Below are 11,311 nucleotides of genomic sequence, written 5' to 3'. Positions count from 1 at the left end.
GCATAGTATATACCTCACAAGTAATTGATCACCGTGTGCATGTAGAATATTTGCACTGGTCGTCCATGGTTTGAGATTCCACGTGAACCACACAGATTTTGAGTGCTCTCTGGTGCAAGAGCTCAAAAATTGCCAGCATATTTACTGGGCCACTCAGAACTATCCGGTTCACAACGGCAGAACAGGGTTTATGGTAAGTTACTTAAAAATGTTCATTATTTTTAATGATGAAATATAATTACATTTTCTTCAGTCGTTTATTTTCACGGCAGTCCATGAGGCAGGTTGCAGCAAAAGTTAATACAGAATAGGTAGATTGCTCGCTCGATTCCTTTAATTATATAATATTATTGACAATTTCAATACTACAATTCAAGTGCCTGCATATACAGTGAAGAAAATAAGTATTTGAACACTCTGCTATTTTGCTATTTCTCCCAATTACAAATTATGGAGGGGTCTGAAATTTTCATCGTAGGTGCATGTCCACTGTGAGAGATAACCTAAAAAGAAAAATCCAGAAATCACAATGCATGTTTTTTTTTAACTATTTATTTTTGTGTTACAGCTACAAATAAGTATTTGAACACCTGTGTATCATCTAGAATGCTGACCCTAAAAGACCTGTTAGTCCGCCTATTACAAGCCCACATGGACTCCATCTATCATCCTGAATCAGATGCACCTGTTTGAGGTCGTTAGCTCCATAAAGATACCTGTCCGCCCCATACAAGCAGTAAGACTTTGACTTGTAACATGGCGAAGACCAAAGAGCTGTCCAAAGACACCAGAGACAAAATTGTACTCCAGCACAAGGCTTGAAAGGGCTACAGAGCAATTGCCAAGCAGCTTGGTGAAAAAACGTCTACTGTTAGAGAAATCATTAGATAATGGAAGAAGCTAAACATGACGGTCAATCTCAAATGGAGTGGAGCCCCATGCAAGATATCACCTCGTGGGGTCTCAATGATTCTAAGAAAGGTGAGGAATCAGCCCGTAACTACACGACAGGAGTTGCTCAATGACCTGAAAAGAGCTGGGACCACCGTTTCCAAGGTTACTGTAGGTAATAAACTAAGACGTCATGATTTGAAATCATGCATGGCACGAAACGTTCCCCTGCTTAAGCCAGCATATGTCAAGGCCCGTCTTAAGTTTGCATACAACTATTTGGATGATACAGAGGAGTTGGGGCAGACGGGGCAGGACGAGCGCATTGCATTAAAGAGAGGATGACTGGGGCCCTGTATTGTGAGATTTGGGGGAACAACCTGCTTCCCTCAGTCAGAACATTGAAGATGGTCGTGGCTGGGTCTTCCAACACGACAACGTCCTAAAGCACACAGCCAGGAAAACCAAAGAGTGGCTCCGTAAGAAGCATCTCAAGGTTCTAACATGGCCAGCCAGTCTCCAGACTTGAACCCAATCGAAAAGCTTTGGAGGGAGGTCAAATTCAGCGTTTCGCAACAACAGCCCAGAAACCTGACTGATCAAGAGAAGATCTGTGTGGAGGAGTGGGCCAAGATTCCCCCCTGCAGAGTGCTTACCTGGTGAAAAACTAAAGGGAACATTAACCCCTCTGCAATAGCAAACAAAAACTACTGTACCAAATATGAACAATCATTTTCTCAGTTGATCAAATACTTATTTGCAGCTATATCACACAAATAATTTGTTAAAAAATTCATTGTGATTTCTGGATTTTTCCTTTTAGTTCATCCCTCTCATAGTGCACTTACGATGAAAATTTCAGAACCTTCCATGATTTCTAAGGGAGAGAATTAGCAAAACAACAGGGTATTCAAATACTTTCTTCACTGTACGTGTGTACCATAAGTTTTAATTCCCCGCATAAGATTATACATTTAGTAGAATTTTAATTATCCTTTGATTGGCGATATTATCCTCAAACTCTTGGTCAACATAAATGTCACAGCAATTGATGACTTTTGGCTGGGGAGAAGGATCTTTCTAGTCTCCATGTAAATGCCTTCTAAAGAATTATATGGAACATCAACGCGGTCCAGAAATGTATACATTCAATGTCAGAAAGGTCTGCGTTTCTGTATGGCCTTGAAAGTAAACCACAAGTACTAGTGTGTATATTACCATTTTTTTGATGCGGCAATCAACTCCTTAGACGGCAAGATGCAGTAAAACTGGTCCAGCGCCAACTTTTGGTTGAATGGAAATAATAAGGTGATTTCATCATTATTTGTCATTACTTTTACAAATACACAAGTGTTTTAAATACTGGTACGTTATTCCACCCATTAGTGCGAGTACAACACTCTTCCATATGTTTAACTTTTAACAGTATTATTTTCGGTTTACTTTATCCAACCATCCATCCATCCATTATCTGCACCACTTATCCTCAGTAGGGTCGCAGGGGAGCTGAAGCCCATCCCAGCTATTTTCGGGCAGTGGCAGGGGACACCCTGAACTGGTTGCCAGCCAGTCGCAGGGCACACAGAAACAGACAACTCACTCGCTCACCCACACCTAGGGACAATTTGGACCGGCCAATTAACCTGATATGCATATTTTTGGAACGTGGGAGGAAACTGGATTGCCGGAGGAAATCGACGCAAGCATGGGGAGAACATGCAAACTCCACACAGTAAGGTTCAATCTCATACCTCAGCCACACACACGTGCTAACTACAGCGCTGCCGTGTTGCCTTCGTTGATATTTTTGTTTTATTTTTTATTTTATTCTCTTTTCATTTATTTGCTTTTTTAAATTTTTATTTTGATTCATTTACCAGGGTTCGTGTTTATTTTTCGTGTAATCCAAGGGGATTATCTCCACAGGCTGAAAATTTGGAAACACTTTCTCAGCTAGTCCAACAGATACCCCATAAAATGTTACCGGACTATGCCAAAACAATTCAAAGAGCCAACACGGATATCGCACAGTCTATGAGCAACGAACGATCCCCGAAAATTTAGGGGTGGCGAACACGAGGCTCTAGACCCGCATGCGTTTCTTGGCCAATAAGAATGCAGCTCTTTGCCTCATCATATTTTCTATATACTGTGGCTCTTTGCCTCGTTTCATGTTTAGTTTTTTCCGCCCCTCTCAAAATACATTTGAATCCATAAGAGTTAATAACAAAAAATAAATAATATTTTGAAATTAATTTGGCAGATTTGTTGTTTTTATGCTGCTCCGGACACAACTGACTGCCAATCATTTGCGTGGAGTTGCGTGTTCGCCACCCCTGCTCTAGAGCGTGGGACACGTCAAGGTGTCAATTGTCACCTTTGCGCTTTGCGATCGCTATTGAACCCTTGTCGATAGCATTGAGATCCTCTCCTTTTCTGGTGAGTGCTCACTCACCATTAAAGAGCAAAGGTAGAATCTCAACTCACTGAATTACTTTTTAAATGGAGTAATTGCATATGTTTTGATCCCTTGCAAAGATTGTGTGGCTAGATTTTTTTTAGGAAATTGTTGGGATATTTCTCTAAGGCTTCCTCAATTGGCCGTGCGCGTGCGAAGGGAATTCCCTTCGGCAGAGTCCTGCCATGGCCGGGCATTATGCCAGCGGGCGGAGACATAATTGCGTACGATTCTTATTCAAAGATGTAGGAATGTCAAGACTTGATTTTATAAACAAGTTTCTTGATAAAATTCTGAAGTTTAAAATGGAGGACTTACATTGCGTCATAAACTTGGCTTCTGGCAAAGGCTTTGATGTAAGTTTTGTAACGGCGGCTCTTTATCAAGAGTTTTGGAATCATTTTGAGGGGGTGAGGCCCCAGTTTTCTGGATTTACAGTGGAGAAGCTGTCTGATAATGCTAACAAGATAGTTATTGTCAGGATGTTTAATGAAATGGTGAATGCTGATGACATCTGTTATTTGTTGAGTAGATATTGCTCGATAAAAGGCCAGGCTATGAAGGTGAGTGATGAGAAAAACGTTTGGAATTGTGCCTGGAGGATACCCATCCAGCAATGGCAAGATCCTCAGGGCTATCAGGGACTGAAACAACTCCCGTCGACTATATTCCTGGGGGAAAACCGTGGCTTTATCCACTATCAAGGACAACCGAAACTCTGTCGTAAATGTGGTGAGCATGGGCATCTGGCTGAGGTATGTGATCGAATTTTTTGTGGAAAGTGCAGGACAATTGGACATTCCTTTGAGGAATGCACCAATAGCAGAAAATGCAATCTCTGTGGAGAAACGAACCATCTCTATAGAAACTGCCCGAAATCGTTTGCTAACAAGTTGAAAGCTAGGAAGGCAGTTAACAAAGACAACAAAGGCAATGAAATGATGTCAGACAACATAGATAATGAAATTAATATATGTAACAAAGACAATGAAATGAAAAAAGACAACAAAAACAATGAAATGAATAAAGTTATGGAAATACAAAATGAAAATGAACAAGAAATGAATAAAGGAAATACCCAATGAAGATGAACAGGAAATAAATAAAATTATGGAAATACCCAATGAAGATGAACAAGAAATGCACGAAGAAAATGAACAAGACAAACAAATTGAAAATACACCCCAAACCTCTGGAGGAGAGGCCAAAGAATCAAATTTGAGTCAGGAAGGAACTGAAAATTCTAATTCGATTTTTCATCAAATACCTGAATTTGGACAAGACAAACAAATAGAAAAGGCAACTGTCACTCCAAAAACACATATTAATCAGGAAGGGCCTGGAAGAGAGTCCAAAATAACAAAATTGTTTGCTATGCCACTACCGGGATTTGAAAAAGACAAACAAATCGAAAAGGCGAACAACTCCCCAAAAAATCCTACGGGCACTGGAAAGAGGGGTAAAAGTAAGACAAAATTGGGGGTGGTGAAAACACCGGAAACAAAGAGAAGAGATTTAGAAGAAAGCCGATTGCCGATGAAAAAGCCCACAAGGGAACTGTATGAAGTTGAGACGGAGGAAGTCGGGGAGGGAAAAAATCTGACCCTTTGTGGGCAGGGAAGTAAGAGACCCCTTGATAGGTCCCCTCTGGCTCACCCCCTAACCCAGAAAAAAGGGGAAGACCTGGAACCACAGACAGAGTCAGAGGATTCCAAAGTTTTCCCCGGTGAGTCTCCAAATGAGGTACTGCTCTTAAGTGATGTGTCTGACACAGGTGACACCCTCGATGATCACCAAAGAATGGACTCGGATCCCCCGGTTTTGTCCAAGTAGTTTAAATACTTTAACAACAATTATGAACATTACATTCTCTACTATCAATGTGAGAAGTGTGAGATCAAAGGTTAAGGCTCACAGCGTTTTATCGTTCTTAAAAACTATCAGAACGGATGTGTTTTCACTACAAGAATGTTGCATCCCCTTTCTAAAAAATTATAAACAGTGGGAAGAGATTTGGCCATATCCGTCATTATGGAGTGGCTCGAATGAAAACCGTAACGATGGGGTAGCCATTTTGATAAACAACCCTCAACTCATCATAAAGGGGAGTACTGTGATGAGAGACGGACGCGCAATCTTAGCAAGACTTTCTTATATAGGGAATGATTTTAACCTCATTAACATATACGGCCATACCGACAGACAACTCAGGTACGAACTCTTAGAGGACATCCAGTCGGATATGCTTGGCCATCAACCACTAATCGTGGGAGGAGATTTTAATTGCATCCTAAGTAGGAAGGATAGAAAGAGGACCGATGAGGAGTTTAAAGTAGATAAAACATCAACTTTATTACAAGACATGTGCCGGACATTTAAACTGGTAGACTGTTTCAAATCCATACATCCAGGAGAGGAGGGCTTCACCTGGTTCAGTAGTGACAATGCCAGAGCCTCTCGAATAGACTACATATTTACAAGGGGTTTGGCATTGAGTGATGCAAGATTAATTCCTGTTTTTTTTTTCCGGATCACTTGCTACTGTCCTGCTCTCTCTCATTTCCTTCAGGTATGACTGTTGGGAAGGGTCTGTGGAAGTTAAACTGCTCCCTGCTGGAGGATGAGGCTCTAGCCGCACAATACAGGGAGCTGTACAAAGACTGGCAGACCCTTCAAGACTCGTATGATTCACGAGCACAATGGTGGGAAATGACAAAGAAACGAACACAGACCTTTTTTAAAAATGCAGGAAAAAACAAGAAACTTAAAGAGATGAAAGGCATGTCGGGACTACAAAGAAGACTCCAACGCTATTTCATCCTAACGGAAAAGGGGATGGACTTTAATGATGAAATCAAAGAGACCAAACAAGAACTAAACGCTTTGGCGGAAATAAAGAGCAAAGGCATCATAATAAGAAGCAGAGAAAGAAAAATAGAAGAAGGGGAAAAATGTACACGCTACTTTTTTAAAAAAATATGAGCAAAAGTGAGGGGGTTTTTAAACTTCAAAACGAAAACGGGCAAATAACAAAGGAAAGTAGTGAAATAAACAAATTAATCGAAGACTACTACAAAAAATTATATGAAAAGAAAGAAACACATGAGAATGAAATGGGGCATGTATTAGATCATATTTCAAGATCAGTGCGTCAAGACCCCTTTTTAACATCGGACTTTACCCAAGACCAACTGAATGATTGCATAAAGACTATGAAAAAAGGCAAATCACCCGGGGAGGACAGGCTCAACCTCGAATTTTACCGGAGTTTTTGGGATATTTTAGCACCAGATCTGATTACTGTTTTTAACGAATTTTCCAGTCGAGACAACATGCCAGACAGTTTCAGAATAGGGATAGTTACTCTATTGCACAAAAAAGGACACAAAATTGATATAAAAAACTGGCGACCAATAACGCTTTTAAACGTGGACTGTAAAATTTTCAGCAAGCTTCTAGCAACACGAATGTCTGTAGTCTTGGGAGACTTGGTTGATCCGGACCAAACCTGTGCCATCGTGGGAAGGAAGATCAGCGACAGTCTCATGCTGATCCGTGACACCATTTGTTATGCGAGAGACAGAAACATGCGACTAGCGGTCCTAAACCTAGACTTTGAAAAAGCCTTTGATCGAGTCTCACACCAATACCTCTTCAGGGTATTAGAAAAATGTGGTTTTCCCCAAAAATACATCAAGTGGGTGGGGCTGCTATACCGAGACATTTACAGCAAATTCATGATTAACGGGAATTTATCAGAAGCAATCGAGATCAACTGCGGTGTGCGTCAAGGTTGCCCTATGTCTCCACTTTTCTATGTTCTTTGCTTAGAACCTTTGGCACAAATGTTAAGAAAAGATAGATTTGTCGAAGGGATCAATATCCCAGGAAGTGGGGGACAAATTACCAAGTGTGTTTTGTACATGGATGATTTCAATATTTTATGTACTGACCGCGCATCTGTTGGAAGAGCCCTTGACTTGACTGACCTGTTTGGGAAGGTGTCTGGGTCAAGGCTAAATAGAGAAAAGTCACAAGTGAAGTTTTATGGAACGTGGAAAGAGACAGAAAAGGCAGGACTCCCACTAAAGGTGTTAAAGACAGAACAGAAAATCCTAGGGATAAAATTCAATGCAGATGGAGGAGGCGAGACCAACTGGGATGACGTGACAAGGAAAGTTAAGCAAAGACTTGTTTTTTGGTCACTAAGAAAACTGACAATAGAGGGGAAGGTCCTAATCATCAAAGCGATCATCCTCCCACTGCTTTTATCAATCAGTTTAGTTTTTATGCCCAAAAGAAACGTGCTGTTACAACTGGACCGAGCCATCTTTCGCTTTGTCTGGGGCTCAAAGTGGGAAAGGATAAAAATAGATACAATGAAAAAGAAAAAGGAAAATGGGGGGGAAGGAGTGCCTGATCTACAGCTTTTCCTGGGAAGCAAATATGTCTCTCTCCACTTCCAAAACGCTGTGGGCCCACCCAACAACCCGAAAAGTCAAGCGATGACCGGTTCTGGATGGGCTCATATTTGCGGAAGCTAAAGCTTGTACCAAACAATCGTTTGATTCCAGTTTCATTTAACTTGCCACCAACACATCTCTTTATTCGGGATTTTTTAAAGAAGTTTGATTTAGAAACACAAGAAAGTCACACTTTACAAAACCACAGGGCCCTTATTGCTATTGTGCAAGAGCGAGCAACAGTAAGTCCTGTGCGGGGGCTTGCGTTTGGCGAACCTACAACGGTTTGGCACAACGTGAATCATCCTGCCCTCCCAAACAGACTACGAGACTTGTCATGGATGGTGGCTCATGAGGTTCTCCCAGTCAGAGCCGTAATGCACCACCGAGGAATGTCAGCGACTTCGACATGCCCTCGACCTGGCTGTGGCGCCCAGGAGTCGGTGAGGCACCTTTTTTGTGAGTGCAGCGCTGCCGAGGACTTGTGGACAATGGCCGACCAACTAGGAAAATTCCCGGACTTGCAAGCAGGGGAGGTCCCTGATGCACAGTACGTGCTTTACGGGGTGAGTCGCTCGAGCAGGTCTCGGAACGACTTTGCCAGGGATTGGCTCACTCTCGCCGCCATCAAGGACGCCATCTGAACCTCTAGAAACCTGCTGGTATAGAGGTGCAGGCAGATCCCCCCAGTGGCTGTGCTCCAAATGGCTGTAGATACCATACAATCTGTGAGCGGCGGGCCTAGGACGCAACCATAAAGAAGAACCGTCTGCACCCACCCGGAGTGGGGAACCGGGGCTACACTGTGGGGGTCCCGGCAGCAACGGCCTGGGTTGTAGAAAGTAGAAGTAAGAAGGGAGAGGACCCGCAAAGAGGACTGGAGGATGCTGCTTGGGAGGGTGGGATGACAGAGCTATGCCCTTGCACAATAGTTTTGCCCTTTACACTTTGGTTAACTAGTATTAAAGGATAATAACTCTGAAATTGTTTAATTGATGTTGAAAATGTCAGAAAAAAGTGTTAAAATGTCATATCGTCATGTCATATTGTCAGATATAACAAAATTGTGAATATGCTTAATGGCTGTTGAGATTGTCGTATTTGTTTTGCTGCTGTTGGTGTCGGTGGATTTGTTCAGAACAAAAACAATCGACTTTGGCCTGGACGAATCTATTGACACTAACAAAGATGTTATACAACGAAATTGTGAAGATTTTAGAGAAGGGTTGTTCAAACCTCACATTGTGTTTGCTGTTAAACGTCATATTGAAATATAATATTGTGAATGTGCTTGATTGCTGTTGAGATTGACAAGATTGTTTTCTGTTATTAGTGTCAATGAATTTGTTCAAACCATTAATTGCTGTTAAAAATATTGAAAAAATTGTTAAAATGTCATATTGTCAGATATAACGAAATTGTGAATATGCTTAATTGCTGCTAAAATTATCGAGAAAAATTGTTCAAACCTCACATTGTTTATTTGCTGTTAATAGTGTCAATAAAATTGTTCAAACCAAAAAAAAAAAGAGGAATAATCCAGAACGGTAACGAACATAGCTTATCACTGTTTGCCGATGATCTTTTGTTGTATGTCACAGATCCAGCAACTTCTATCCTTACTATTCTAGGCATCGTTGATGTTTTTGGCAATTTTACTGGCTCCAAAATGTATTCAGATATAAGGATATGTTTTCCTGTCAATACAAAAGTGGTTTAGTTACAGCAATCTGATTTAGCCTTTCAATCAGATCAATCTGGATTTAACCATCTTGTTATCAATGTGAAACGATCAGACTCTGATCTCTCGACTGCAAATTTTACACACCTTGTTTCAGAAATGCGTGCGGGCATTTAAAATTGGTTGGCAGGATTGGTGTTGTTAAAATGAATATACTACCAAAATGTATTTTCATTTTCCAGTCACTCCCATTTTTTTACCAACGCGTTTCTTTGATACGCTTGATAAAACAATCTCTTTTATTTGGTGCGGAGAGCCACCTAGAGTCCGCTAGTCTTTATTGCAAAGCTGGTAATTTAGCTGTGGCTTGGCGCGACCAAATTCTCAATTTTATTATTGGGCAGCTAATACAGACGCTGCCCTACTTACGAACGAGATGGGTTCCGGACGATCGTTTGTAAGTTAAATTTGTTGGTAAGTTGCTTCAGTGCTATATTTTGTATGGAATGTATGTTTAAAGTTTGTATAAGTATGTTTAAGGCTTGCATAAGTAACGTATTGTTTTGTTCTAAAAAAATAAACATTTAATAAAATAATGTGCTCTATCAAGCTAAATAACGTTTAACTTACTTTCGGAAGATGCGCTTCAAGAGTTAGGCATTATCCTCCTCTAGGGTAGACAGTGGCCAAAAAAAAGCGATCCAGCCATTTTCTCAACCGCATCAAGCTTTCTTCTTCCACTTTCACTTCAAAAGAAACTGCTCGCCTCTTCAATACACTTTCAACCAACCATATTGAATGGATTTACGAGATATCAAATAATAAAAATGTCAAAGTTCCTAGCGCGCTGGAGATACATTCTAGGATGTTTACACACAAACTAGAAAGAGGAAGCCGGAATCTTTCTTCAGAGTGTTTGCTGGGTGAGCTCTCACAGCGCCACACATCGGTAGCGGCGTAAAGAAGCATTACAGTACTGTCCTGTACTTGGAAAAGGTGATAATACAAAATCTAACTTACAGCAATGTCCGGATATTTTTCGACATCCCAAAAAACCTTTCGTATATACCATTTTTTGTAACTCGAATGTTGGTAAGTAGGGGAGCGTCTCTATACAAACTTATTTTTTTGTTGAATGCCCATAATTCTTTGTGGTGTCAATTTGAACATTTGTCCTGTAGGGGTTCTTCTGTTTCTGCTTTAATAAATACGTCCTTGCCCATAAAGCCTTTATTGTACACAGACAACAAAAATACTTTTAAGATTTGGTATCAGTTTAGGCGGTGCTTCAAAGGCTCGCTGCTTCCTTGTCTGGCCATAAGAATAAATAACTTTTTCCCTCCTTCGCTATTGGACCCAGTGTTTGGTGTATGGCTGGATAAGGGTATAAAAGTGTCGATAAAAACTCATATTGTTGGGATGATATAATGAAATTGTGTGTTTAATTGCTGTTAAAAATGTCGAAAAAATTGTTAAAACGTCATATTGTCAAATATAACGAAATTGTGAATATGCTTAATTGCTGTTAAGATTGTCGAGAAAAATTGTTCAAACCTCACATTGTTTATTTGCTGTTAATAGTGTCAATAAAATTGTTCAAACCAAAATCAAACAATTTAAAGCTATATACACAAGCAGTGTTTTTGATAGCTTTGACAACATTGCGGCTTCTTTTGATCTTCCTCAATCACATTTCTTTCGTTACTTTCAGGTTCGTGATTTTATCTCAAAAAGCCCTAATGGCTTTCCGTCCTTATGTCCAGTACAGGACTGGGAACTATTGCTTTTACTTAGCCCATTACAGAGGGGAGTGATTTC

Source organism: Urocampus carinirostris, chromosome 6 (assembly GCF_059441175.1).
Source record: "Urocampus carinirostris isolate Australia breed hairy pipefish chromosome 6, RoL_Ucar_1.0, whole genome shotgun sequence".
NCBI classification, from domain to species: Eukaryota; Metazoa; Chordata; class Actinopteri; order Syngnathiformes; family Syngnathidae; genus Urocampus; species Urocampus carinirostris.
The sequence above is the reverse complement of the archived record's forward strand: the minus strand, read 5'-3'. Positions refer to the sequence as shown.